At 42.4% G+C, this 14,876-nt stretch overlaps 1 pseudogene; it reads right to left on the bottom strand.

The window, feature by feature from the left end:
- Positions 1-4,350: 4,350 nt before the first annotated feature.
- Positions 4,351-13,400, bottom strand: LOC139479905 (uncharacterized; annotated as a pseudogene).
- Between the last annotated feature and the right edge of the window lie 1,476 nt (positions 13,401-14,876).

The following is a 14,876-nucleotide window of genomic DNA, read 5'->3' as shown; positions in this document are numbered from 1 at the left end:
TAAATAAAGTATTGTTATCAAATACATTACAATGTTTTTTCACGTTGTTGCAATGTCAAGCAATACCACATACTCTTGAACGAAATGCTGGCATATATTGTGAGTATATCATGTTGTTATCATAATCAAAGTTTAATTATCAATATTTGAGTGAATGAGTTGTGATTTTCACCCTTAAGATAAATTGCTTTCGATATGGTCAGTTTTGTTCATTCTGACCTCAGGAGGGAGACACCGAATTATAAACCAAGGCTACTCGGACAACATCGTAATACATCACGACTGCCATTCATGACCATCTCGTGTTATTCGGGGTGTCTTCTTGCAGGTTACGGAAAGGGGCGAGTGCTGACGAATGCACGCCTGCAATACAAATTACAATGGTTATCGGGTCAGCTTAACCTAGACCCTGAATTTGTTTCAGAATATAGCACGAGAAATTCCTATCAATTGCCAATCTTTGCTAAAGGTGTGTCGGTACGTGTACTAAACACTATAAAAACGTATTCCTAATACAGGCTTGTTCATTAGAACGTCATATTACCCGCTTAGCCAATTTCTTCATCTACCATGAAGGACGTCGTGAGGGGTTAGTTTATAGAACGATTGTGCCTGCAGGTTGATAATAATTCTCACGGAACAAATCTCTGATAACGGCGAACAAAGGCATTAAAACAACAATGACACAAACACAGCGTCCCTTCAACTGAGCAATGGCGCCTACATCAGCTGGTGGCCCGAGGATGGGAAAAAATTGATTCCTAAAGTACCTGGAATTGCGCATAGAACTCTCAGTGAAGACATCGAAGCTGAGAAATCACCGCCAAGCTATGTGATGATTGTACCCAATAACATAAACCTGGATGAAGAGGCCGTTGAAGGATGGCGGAACCGTTGGAAGGACTCAAACTATTGGGATGCCTATCACACCTGTTGTTGGGTGATCAAGGAAGCTCTTTCTCAGGGGCTAAATGTGCGTTTTACAACTGATTGGAAATGTTGTATAAATGATACATCCAACCTAACAGATTGCATTACAAACATCCCTGGCATTGAGCTTTCTAAATGGACATATGAACTCTATTTACAATATACATGGGGCTATTGGCTAAATCTTAAAACAAAATATGGAAAAAATTTAGAAAATATTCATTTAATGTTTCTGAAAGCCCCACCTAGATATCGAGTTTCTGTAAACAGGAACCAAACCGGTTGCGTTTGCACGTTTGCATGTTTGTGTTTAACTACCTGGGTCTTATGGACTTTCACCAAACGTGTTTCTTGGGGGAGAAATATTTGGAGTGTTGTGCCTATAATACTCTATACGTATTGATATACTGTTGTATTTACTAGTTGGATGACATTGAGACACGGTCAAGGACAATGTGATGTAGTTTAATGGTTCACTTGGAACCTCTTGCTAGACCTCAGTATCGTGTCGGTGCATAGCTGCCTGCAAAGCTGCGAACAGAAGGTTTGCACTCGATCATAAGGAATATGATAGGCTCGGCTATAGACCCAAACTTTCAACGTTGGAAACAGATCACAGAGTGTGTGCATGTTACATCTACTAAATACTTGGAGACATTTACGAATTTGATTGAACCAACAATTACTTTCTTTGATGTTTATTTTATTAAGTTGTTGTAATGACTTGGGCAGACTCAGATGATGTATCTGATTGACCCTGCTTCATCATACCTATTGTTAAAGTATAACGAGATAAGAATGCTTGTGTTTCAGATTTCGTGTAATTTTTTCTCTCTCGATTAATGCCGAACGAAATAAGTTTGAAAGTCACATACATTGGTTCTTGTCTCATGAAGCTTATTTTTGCAATATTGCATAGTATATGTCATTGTTAAATGATATAATCAGAAGGTATGTTCTTGTTCAGATGTTTGTTATACGATGATTGTTTGCGTAAATAAAGTATTGTTATCAAATACATTACAATGTTTTTTCACGTTGTTGCAATGTCAAGCAATACCACATACTCTTGAACGAAATGCTGGCATATATTGTGAGTATATCATGTTGTTATCATAATCAAAGTTTAATTATCAATATTTGAGTGAATGAGTTGTGATTTTCACCCTTAAGATAAATTGCTTTCGATATGGTCAGTTTTGTTCATTCTGACCTCAGGAGGGAGACACCGAATTATAAACCAAGGCTACTCGGACAACATCGTAATACATCACGACTGCCATTCATGACCATCTCGTGTTATTCGGGGTGTCTTCTTGCAGGTTACGGAAAGGGGCGAGTGCTGACGAATGCACGCCTGCAATACAAATTACAATGGTTATCGGGTCAGCTTAACCTAGACCCTGAATTTGTTTCAGATAAGAATATAGCACGAGAAATTCCTATCAATTGCCAATCTTTGCTAAAGGTGTGTCGGTACGTGTACTAAACACTATAAAAACGTATTCCTAATACAGGCTTGTTCATTAGAACGTCATATTACACGCTTAGCCAATTTCTTCATCTACCATGAAGGACGTCGTGAGGGGTTAGTTTATAGAACGATTGTGCCTGCAGGTTGATAATAATTCTCACGGAACAAATCTCTGATAACGGCGAACAAAGGCTTTAAAACAATGACACAAACACAGGGGGTGAGATGAGATAACCGCGCTTCAGACAGTATTTCAGCTATATATAACCCAGATAGCAGTCACACGTTAGGCCAATGTTGGGCCAATGTCTGACTACTATTTGGGATGATGGTGTGTCCAATGCGATGCAGGTATTAGACATGTTCCACTTTGGAGAAATGTATGGTATACACTAGTATGGTGGCGTTTTACTATTAGATGTTACATAATTTTATTTCTGATGACAGTTTCTTGGCTTGGCATTTGTTATTTCCTTGTTTCATTCCGGACAAATATCTTCCTTGGTAAGGAGACTTACAGGTAGTCCATGTATTGTTCAATGCTGATCAGTGAATGATACGTTGTTGCCAGCGATTGGGTGAGTGGGGCGTTTTATGCCACTTTTAACAATATTTCAACCACAGGTCGGCGGAAAATAGGCGTAACAAATGTGGGGAATCGAACCCGTGTCACCAGCGTCACGAGTCGACGTATCAACGTCTAGACTATCCTACTCCCCGTGCTGATTTCTAAATAAATAAAGTAGGAAAGTTATTATATTAATATCAGTAATAAAGAAGTTCTCCATAAAAAGTTACCTGTCAAAGATTATTACATCAGTGATATTGATTCCTGTATTCGTATGGGGATGCACATACTTATATTCAGATGCAATAGGTTGGCGTACTGGGTTTAATACTTCGATGTACCCGTAGCTTAGAATGAGTGAGTTAGTATGGTTTTACGCCGCTGTTAGCAATGTTCCAGCAATATCACGGCAGGGGACACCAGAAATGGGCTTCACACATTGTACCCATGTCGGGAATCGAACCCGGGTCTTTGGCGTGACGAGCGAACGCTTTAACCACTAGGCTACCCGACCGGCCCCCGTAGCTTAGAAACGCGACCAGTTTAAGCCCGTGATAATAAGTTATTTCTGGACCACAGAAGTACATATTTCAGCAGAATTACTGGATACTGGCGCTTTTGGTCATACGACTAGTCCGTGTTTGTAGACAGCAAGGGTCGTTGGTGTTTGTGACCTGATTTGGTCACGTGTCACTAGTGTAATGTGAAATCAGCATTACCTACAAGCGCAGGGTATATCTGAGACAGTTCCCTCGTTCACATGACAAAGGTTTATTAAGCATCCATATAGCATAGAAAAGTATTTAAAAAATTGTCGAGAAAGTTTGTTGGCTTTTTATAACTTTATTTTGAAATAGGGCTATATACACATATCATTCTTATAGGTAAGAACGTATAATATTTAGACATGTACATTTACATTTGAGGACATTATGAACTAAACAATGTTATATCTAATATCTCCTTCTGTGGTGTACCCACTCACTTAATTTAAACATGAAATGCAATCCATATTTGAGTGAGGGGAGTGAGTGAGTTAGTATGGTTTTACGTCGCAATATTCCAGCACTGTCACGGCGGGGACACCAGAAATGGACTTCACTCATTATGCCCATGTGTGGAATCGAACTCGGGCCTTCGGCGTGACGAGCGAACGCTTAAACCACAAAGCCACCCCACTGCCCCATATTTGAAATATTATCTTTATATCTCTTGGTGTCACACCAACTGAGGAAACGTAAATGGCTTAAGTGTAATCACATTATCTTTGTCACGCAAAATGAACAAATTTGAAGTCATAATTTACTGACATAAAAAAAACTACAGTCACGAGTTATATAAAATCTGGGTGGGGGGGGGGGGGGGGGGGGGGGGGGTGTACAGATGGTTGAAGATGGGTTGTGTTTGACTGAAGGGAAACAAGGTGGGTAAGAAAATAATCTAGGGATTGCGAACGATGAACGAGTTGGAGGTAAAGGCTATGCCAGTCGATGGTCATCGTGGTGGATTGGCTCACTGAGTGGTTTGACGCCGCTATTAAAACAGTATTCCAGATATATCACGGCGTATCGGATGATGTGTGAGGAAGACCCGAGGTGATAACCACTTTGGTGAAACCCATGAGCACGGATATGGTGCTGACAAACCTAGAAACATACTCGGAACAAACCGTAATTCGAACCCATGGGACGTGTGCCGAAGGGAATTGCGGCTTCTTAGACGACTGGGCCACCGTGCCTCCCGTCTTAATTGAGCGAGCGAATATGGGTTTACGCCGCTTTTAGCAATATTCTAGTCATATCACGGCGGGGGACACCAGAGATGGGCTTCACACATTTTGCCCATGTGGGGAATGGAACCCGGGTCTTCGGCGCGACGAGCGAACGGTTTAACTTCTAGGATATCCCACCTCCCTGTCGTAATTGAACGTTTAACTGATGGTCACCCAACACTATTTAGTTGCCTCCTTAGTCTTTGGTGGAGTACTACGGAGGACCTAGGTTGGCATTGTGATGCAGATGCTGTACTTGTAGCTGCCATTTCACCTTCATATACGAGATCAACAAACATACTGCATCTCACACGGGGGTCGAAAGCCACAAGGTACATCTACAAACCATATTAGGGTCCATGTACAACAAATGTCGTGTCATAACCATTCAGAATCGGTTTGGCAGAGTTCCACGAAAGTTGACATAGTGGGGCGATGTACAGGGTTTGGGTGGTGAACAAGGCTGTGGAGGGGACTGTAGGTGTCCTGACAGAGCTGGTGGGTACCACACAGACAACGTAGGGGAGGTCACATCTCCTTGATAAGCGTTACGATCCTGAAAGACATCCGGGAGCGTTAAACTTTTGCTTCTTCTCCTTCCATCCGCTGGGGGAGGTCGACAAGGACGAGGTAAGGTGCTCGTGCCCATGTGAACATAGACACTTCCGGAACAGGCACTTGGACCGGAGAAGGATTTTCTTCTAATGAGATCTCTAATTTCTCTGTCGTCATTCTCAAAATCAAATTTCCTCAATGATTCCTTTGATTGCCACCATTTCCCATTGAATATGTTGTCAGTTTTAAAGCCTTCTTCCTTCAATGATTGTCTAGATGACAACCAATCCCTGTTACATGTGCCGTCTGCCTTCAACGATTGTTTAGATGTCCGCCAATCCCCATTGGAGATGCCGTTAGCCTTTAGACCATCTGCCTTCAACGATTGTTTAGATGTCCGCCAATCCCCATTGGAGATGCCGTTAGCCTTTAGATCATCTTCCGACAGTGATTGCTTTGATCTCCACAGCGTCATCTTGTACAAGTCGTCATTTTAAAAAAATCTTCCTTTAGCGAAACTACCGATTTCAAATCATCGTCTTTGAACACATCATCTGTCACGGTGTCATCTTTGTTTAACGATTCTGAGGACTTCCACCACCCCCCTTTGAACAGATCTTCAGGATCTGAATCAAAGGACTCTTCATGGTCTGAAATGTTTATCGATGGTCTTGGTGGAAGGGACAGTGGAGGACTTCGCAGTGATTCACAAACTGAACGTCTACTCTGACGACTGTTCCACGGGGTTGTGATTCCCTCTTGTGTTGGTGTCTGGACTTCATTTCCACTGATTTCTATATCAGGACTTGTCCTCAACGGAAAACAGAGGGCTACCGGCACAGACTTGTGTCGTTTAAACCATTCCTTGTTATCACTGCCTCGCTGGATATCAACCAGATACGGTGAACTTGGGGAGATACAGGTGGGGGTGGAGCTGGAGCGATTATACGCGCTTCTTGTAGGTTTGCCCATAAACAGGTAGATGGATGTGTTAAGGTTTCCATCAGTTTCAGAGACACTTTCGTCTTCTTGACATTCTTCAGATATGCCGCTTTCCGTTCTTATGGGAGATGAAACAGGTTCATCAATAAGCAAATCCGTATCAGCAGATTCGTCCGAAGACTTCAAAGGATCTTCCAATGACAACGAGTATGTGGGGTTCAAAGGATGCATTTCAGTAGGTCCTGGTGTGGGTAGGATATTGATGGTGAACTCTCCTTGATCCTCTTTCGTCGTCTTAACAGCAGGTATGTCTCGTTTTGACCTCCTGCCACGTCGTCTGCATGACTTCTTTATTCTGGAAAGGTGATACCAACGATCAGTGGGCTGCATGCAATAACTATAATCAACAGTATTTGAGTTGGATTTAATGCTACTTTGAAAAGTGTGTAAATATATATCGTCAACGCCAGAGAATAACCAGTCACAGTTATCAACCCGAAACAGATCCCATTGGATGAAAAAGGCAAAAGTGGTAAAAATTATCATGAAGATCAGCGATGACACCAGGTTTTTTGCAAAAGGGGTCAGAACGTATTGCCCCACCAATAGCACCCGCCGTTCACACAATTTGCAACAAAAGTGTTAACTGACTATTAGGAGTTATGCCCCTTCTATGTCCCTCCAACTGACCAATCAGATTCCACCTCTTGTACCACGTGCATTTGCTTCAAACAAAAATGGCGGCGCTCCGTGAAGACGATCTAATCGATAATCAAGACCTATTTTGTAATAAAACGGGTATCCCTCGCGAAGTGCATGAAATCACTTGAGCACCTTGAAAACAACAAGAACAGATTTGCAAAGTATCTGTCGACACCCAGTTGTCGGTACACATGCTTTGCAAATCTTTCAGTCGGCCGAAATTTGCACGTTAAAATCCATGTTGTTTTGCCAACAGGATGCCTAGTTCGTCTATGCATAGACTCGTTAGTCCATCCCAAATGTAACTCTGGAATTCAAACCGGGTTCGGCAAGGGTGGAAACTGGACATTATTTAGCCTTTTACAGCCAATATTATGTAATCTGTCGGATATTCGGTATACTATTGCGTTGACGTTTTATTTGTAAATGTCGCCTAGCAAGTGAGTGAGTTGGGTTTTAACGCCGCTTTTAACAGTATTCCAGTTATATCACGGCTTGTCAGCTTAATGTGTGAGGAAATCCCGAAGTGATTCAGGTCTCAGACGTTTACCACTTCGGTGAAACCCACGAGCACGGGTATGGTGCTGACAAACCTAGAAACATTATCGGGGCGAACCGGAATTCGATCCCACAATCATAGGTTTCTGGCGTTCTCAAGGGACGCAACTCTGCACAGCGAATCGCGGCGCCTCAGACGACTGGGCCACCCGTGCCCCCGCATAGTACAGACACTTCAAAGGTTATTTGATGACAGGTAGTTCTGCAGAGACACCTACCTGTCCACAATCCCTAGTTGGAAGCAGGTGACTATAAGGAGCAAGATGATGATAATAGTCCCTGCCACACAGACGATGCTCAGTTGCCAATTGCCACTCTCCATTCCCCCAGCAATGTGATTACTTCCTCCTGTGGAATAAAGCAAAAGAGCAAGTGAGTGAGTGAGTTGGGTTTAACGCCGATTTTAACAGTATTCCAGTTATATCACGGCGTGTCAGCTTAAATGTGGGAGGAAAGCCCGAAGTGATGCAGATCTCAGACGTTTACCACTTCGGTGAAACCCACGAGCACGGGTATGGTGCTGACAAACCTAGAAACATAATCGGTGCGAACCGGGATTCGAACCCGCAATGATAGGTTTCTGGTGTGCCCAAGGGACGCAACTCTGCACAGCAAATCCCCCCCCCCCCCCCCCCCCCCCCCCCCCATCCCAAGTGCATTAGTGAGTGAATGAGTGAGTTGGGTCTTAAGTACGCCCTTGCAACATCACAGCGGATGCACTAATGAAGGGGGGCTTTACCTTGGTTGGAATCAAACAAACAAGTTCGGTGCGACTATGTCGAACCAATGCTTTAACCATCAATCGCAAGTCAAGGGGGCCATGGAGGAGATTGTGTGTGTTCATGCTTACATGTAAGGAGTGCGCATTCATTGAGGTGAGGTGAAATTGGGTTTAACGTCGCGTCCAAGATTATTGCACTTATATGAGCCACGTGCATGTGCGTGTGTGGCTGCTTGTACTAGTCCGGACTGATGCCGAGTTATAGTGCCAGCTCACTTAGATACCTTGCAGTAGTTTAACATGAATACCCCATTTAGACACAGTTTACTGACTCCGAGCCGACCAGTCCTTGTTTTAACTCCTTAATGCCGAGCGCCAGACAGGGTAACAACAAGTACCACCTTTTAAAGGCTATTTGTATGACGCGGCCAGGGATCGAACCCCGGACCTTCCGCTCTCCGGGCGGACGTTCTACCACAAGACCACGGAGGCGGTCAGCTCATTCATTGATACTTTATGTGTGTGAGATTGGGAATGTGTATGAAAACTATAGCTGATCATTGTTGTGCGTGTACTTGGGAATGCTTGGTATGTCCCAGAATGTGACGAAAAATGATTTGTTGACATCGATACCATACTATATTATCAAGTTTCGGTAGGCCTTTTACAATATTGTTGCTGTGATATGACATGTTGAAATGTGATACAATATAGTTGTGATATATAGTACGATGGTATGTATAGTATGTTATGATAATGTTATATGAAATAATACTATATAGTATGATCTTATAATAATGATACAATATGATATGATGTTATAAAATATGTCGTATGATATAACAAGTTGTGATATGGTAATATAGACATTATGAAATTACAGGGTATGGTATTGTACTGAATGTGTGAAATTATGTGACTGCGTTGAAATGCGAGGTGGAATGACGTGAGGTGATCTGGTGAGATATGTACATAAATTGTATAAAACTGTATATTCTTCAACTTGTACTATAGGCCTGTGGCCTCTTCAGTATGTGAAATAAAGAAAGAATCTAGAAAATACTGTTGCTTTAAGTAACATTTGTATCCATTCTGAACACGTCATCGAGATAAGATGTTTTCTCCAGCAACCTATGCTGGTTGTCAGGGGCAACCCAGTGGATCGGATGGTCAATTTCGGTGATATTTCTTCATCCCCCATTTTCGTTAGGAGTCGGCGTAGAAGCAATGGTCGTTACCTACGCTTCATTCCCCTGTACGCATGATGCCAATTTAGGGCTCCAGGTGTAATATTAATGGCACCATGGCGATCGGGGGTCCAAATCAATGACCTGGATGTGTGAGGGTAAAATGCCCCACCCCACGCGTGAATGTAAATATGTTCGTTTGCATTGGAATGAGTGTGCTTGTGCAGGTTTCTTTCATATGGGCAAAGGGAAAACCCGTACCTATATAACGATTCATCGTTTAAAAACCATTAGATAATTTTTATTTTGTTGTTCTCGTATATTTTCAGGTGAACAGTGTACTTGCCTTTGCATGTGTTTGTGATGGTGCAACGGGCGGGGCAGGATACGCTCTACGTTTCGCGAACACCTGCTGTCATCACTATTTGATATTCATAAACACATGCTTAAGATATAGTCTGAATCGTCATAGAACAATGGACTCTGATTTCTTATGTTTATGGAAATCTTTTTGGTCATTTTAAAGTATTTAAAAATACATCGTCTTATTTACAGAACTCCTACTGTTGGTTAATTTCAGCTTCGAAAATGTTGATTTAAGGTTTTATAATTCACGTTGTCAAATACGTCTTTAAAAAATGCATTTTAAACGAAATATTTCCTGTTAGTAAAATTACGAAATATTTCCTGTTTACAGTCCGGGTATAGATTGAATTTCTCGTTTTAGGTTTCATGAGCTGTCACAGAAAAATACCGATAAAATAGTAGCACGGGCAAATGTGAAGGTCATTGCTAATTAGTATCTTTAAACACGTAATAAGATAATGTATTATTCATACATACTAGTATCTTACAACTGTGACAAACTGTTTAATATTGTTTGCACATATTGTATGTCACCTTGATTCTGATTGGTGTAAAGACGATGTGGTTGCCTGGATGCCAAAGCTTCGGCTCGACCCGGGTTCGATCCTTCTCATGGGTACAATGTGTGAAGCCCATTTCTTATCTCCCCCGTTTCGTGTTATGGATGGAACATTGCTAGAAGTGGCGTTAATCAATACTCACTCAATCAATCACTCATTCATATACCGTTTTTTAAATGCATTAATTCTTGAAGCATATATACAATTTTTGTGTTCGAAAATGAATAAATTGTCTAAAACACCTGAAGGAGATATGGGAGTCCGACAAGGATGCATATTAAGTCTATTCCTGTTTATTTCTAAATTTCTCATACAATCAATTTTCAACTTACCTATCCACGTATATAACTGTGGATTCAAATATGTTCATTTATCAATGTAATTAAGGATTGGTTTAGCTCATAAACCATAATACATAGAACAGTAAATATATGCAAGAGGTGAGGTTAAATGGGGTTTAACGTCGCGTTCAATATCATGGCACTTATATAGCGACGTCAGGTTTGTGTGTTAGGTTTGGTATCCTTATAGAATGTAGAATCGGTGTCTCGATTGCGTGTGGCGTTGCTCACGCTATCGACCACTGGTTCAGACACGAAGATATATTGTTATTTGGAACTGTAATGGCTGTGCGACAACATTCATTTGTTTCGGCGTACCAACATCCTAAAGACCCCCTGGGGATTCCGGGTAGGAATCTGTTTTCGTAAGAGGCGACTAAATATACTACTCAAAATAAGTTAAGGATCACCTGATTCTTCCATATTACAATAGTTAATCTCTCATGCCATGACAGATTAACTTTACCAATATGAAAGAATGGGGTGATCCTTAACTTATTTTGAGTAGTATACATCAAGGGGTCAGACTCGATGACTTGGTTGAATGTGTGTCACCTAACTGCCGTAGCCGTATACCAACAGCTACAGAAATACGGTTTCTCGAGCTATCAATCACTGCCTTTTTCTGGCCCATAAAAAAACAGATACAATAGATTGGTGACCTAGGTCAAATACTTCCATGAACCCGTAGCTTTGAAACGCGACCAGTGTGAACCGGTGTTGATAAGTATTTTCTTGGGTAATGGTGAAATGTACGTCGCGTGCGCTCACGTGTGTGTGTTTCCGCTTGTACTGGTCAGGACTAACGCTGGTTGTGCAGTGCCAGCCCACTGATTCACTCACTATGCCACATTGTAACATGGATATCCCACTCAAACACAGTAAACTGACTCCGAGCCGACCAGTCCTTGTTTCATCCCTTTAATGCCGAGAGCCAGGCACAATGACAACAAGTACCATCTTTTACCGTCTCTTGGTATGACGCGGCCGGTATCGAACCACCGACTTTATGCCCACCAGGCAAACGCTCTATCCACTGGACCACGGATGTGTTTATGTTCATACGTAAAACATGGTCGAATAATTGCAAAGTGTCACTCTCAGTTGTCTAACTACTTTTAGAAGGCATATCTTTTTCCTGCCTTACACTATTAGAACAAAATTCAACCACACATGCGGCCAAAAGGTCGTTTGGACATCACTTGTTCTTTAACGGGTGGATGGTCAGATCCGGTAACTTCATCCCGTATCTTCGTATATCAACGGTTTAGAATGTTGTTCATAATATCAACCAATGGTTTATCTGGTCCAGATTTGATTATTTATATGCCGCCATACAGTTGGAGTGAGTTGGGTTTAACGCCACTTTTAACAGTATTCCAGTTATGTCGCGGCGTGTCAGCTTAATATGGGAGGAAAGCCCGAAGTGATGCAGGTCTCAGACGTTTACCACTTCGGTGAAACCCACGAGCACGGGTATGGTGCTGAAAAACCTAGAAACATAATCGGGGCGATCCCGAATTCAAACCCACAATCATAGGTTTCTGGCGTGCCCAAGGGGCGCAACTCTGCATTGCGAATCGCAGCGCCTTAGACGACTGGGCCACCCGTGTCCCCGCTACAGCTGGAATACGACTGCGGCAATAATCAGCAACCCCTCATAGCTCTTGTTTCCTATGGCTACAAAACCTCGTTAACTCGAAGTCATGAGTGAGTGAGTGAGTATGGTTTTACGCCGCTTTTAGCAATATTCCAGCAATATCACGGCGGGGGACACCAGAAATGGGCTTCACACATTGTACCCATGTCGGGAATCGAACCCGGGTCTTCGGCGTGACGAGCGAACGCTTTAACCACTAGGCAACTCGAAGTCATGAGTATCGTTATAGGTGTCGAGTTATCCGTAGATCGAGACAAGCGGAGTAACAAGATATGAGATCATAAAGATGAGGATTCTGCCGAGACCATAAAGTTACATCGACTTAAGAGAGACGTCGAGATACTTGAGTTGAGAATAAATAACTGTAGCTCAACGGACTTTAGAAACTTAAATGCCACTCTTTGATGTTTGCTTATGGCTGTGGTTACAAACTGATTTGTGTTGGCCGTGTGTATAACAAGTGGACTCAATGAAGTATTGTCAACAATGGTTTGTCATTCATTTTGTCTTAAACGTTTTCCTACGGCTTAAATTACTGAGTGATTTTGGTGAGTTTTGTGCAACGCCGCAACAATCAGTATCATCAGTGGAGTAACGAACGTAGATGCTCTGTGTGACAAGCGAACGCTTTAACCACAAAAAAATACCAAAACGTTTAACTTTTGTACCTTCCTCCGTTTCAACAGATGGACAACCGGTAAATGCATCGCCCACTGAGATGCATACAACTTAACTCCTCCCGCTATATTTAATCAATGCATGAGCAATGCCGATTCAGTTTCTTTCAACAGCATTTTATGACAGCCTTTGGGGAAAATGTTGCGCCGAAGAAACGCAACGTTACGCAACAAACTGGAAACAACGACTTGGTCATTTGCCACATTAGCTCAGTATATTCCACTCGACACTTGATAGGGGTATTCTATGAAGCTTAAGGTTTAAGAAAACAGTCTACTCACAGAAACAACAACATTAAATCATCCTTCCTTGGATCCGACCTTCCTTTCAGCATGAGTGACCAAACGTTCAAACGATGAAAGGTTCAGAACATCTCCATGCCTGTCACAGGTCTGTCTCAATATGCGGAGATTTCAGATTCAAATAAAATATTATACAGCAGGAAATAACAGGGAAATGTAAACCTGACACCGCCATGGCAGATTGAAGCTATCAGTGTCCGTGTCATCAACATAACGAAAGCGTTACTGCATACGTAGAGGCGGTGGGGTAGCCTAGTGGTTCAAGCGTTCGCTCATCACGCCGAAAACACGGGTTCGATTCCCCACACGGGCACAATGTGCGAAGCCCATTTCTGGCATCTTCCCGTACCATATACAAGTCAGAGACTGGTTCATTTGTTTGTTTGTATGTATGTATGTATGTATGTATGTATGTATGTATGTATGTATGTATGTATGTATGTATGTATGTATGTATATATAATAGTCAACAGTCAGCAATGACTTGATCTTCTTATAATGTACAAGTCGTTTTGAATCATTGATAATGCTAAAAATATTTTGTTAAATTGCTGTTAAACTGCGGCATGGTATCTCAGTGAGCTAGCACTATAAATCGGCATCAGTCCGGACTAGTACAAGCAGCCACACGCACGCACGCACGCACGCACGCACACACCTCACTACTGGATTCCATGATGTCGATTTAAGCAGCCACTCCCTGAATGGCCTCGAAAAATGGATCAGTTTTGCTTTGTTTTGGATCAGTCAAAAGCATTTGTTTGCTGGCGCCACTGCAAGTTCAACACCATCATACGGGTAGCCATGTTCGTCATTGCATGTTTACGAGGTATTCGGGACGCCACTTACCTGTTACACATTTTGCTCAAGGTCTTCAGCCAATTTGAATAGGTCTTCAGCAACCCATGCTTGTCGTAAGAGGCGACTATGCTTTACGTAAGAGGCGACTAGCGGGATCGGTTGGTCAGGCTCGCTGACTTGGATGACACATGTCACCGTATCTCAAGTGCGTAGATCGATGCTCGTGATGTCAATCACAGGATTGTCTGGTCCAGACTCGATTAACAGACCGCCATCATATAGCTGGAATATAGCTCAGTGTGTATAATCTGTTCACATATGTCCATTGTTATGTTTCCAAGTAACAAACAAAAAGTTAGCCTCACATAGGCTCCGTTTTCGGGCGAGTTTATGTCAGTCGTTGGATGAGGTTCAGATCCTAGTATGTGGTGTTGAGGCTTCGAAGTATGTAGTGGGACGGTTTGATAGTCCATTAGTCTGTAGGCTTTGTGTTAGTGGCATAATGATAACTGTTCCGACGAAAGACACCCTGTACATAAACGAAAGTATTTTACCCAATGGACCCCGGTTCGATTTCCAACATGGGTACAACAAGTGAAGCCCATTCTGGTGTCCTCCGACGTCATATTGCTGGGCGAAGCGGCATTAAACCACACTCACTCACGGGAGATTGGCGGCCGACATGCTTTGGTATAATGCAAATAAAATTGGGCCCTGCTAACAAACCGAGGCTCATAATCTGGTTTAATCAAGGATTCAA

This window comes from Haliotis cracherodii, unplaced genomic scaffold (assembly GCF_022045235.1).
Source record: "Haliotis cracherodii isolate W230 unplaced genomic scaffold, xgHalCrac1.p SCAF_4, whole genome shotgun sequence".
In the NCBI taxonomy this organism is placed as follows: Eukaryota; Metazoa; Mollusca; class Gastropoda; order Lepetellida; family Haliotidae; genus Haliotis; species Haliotis cracherodii.
Note: the sequence above shows the minus strand (reverse complement) of the source record. Positions and strands in the feature narration are given on the sequence as shown.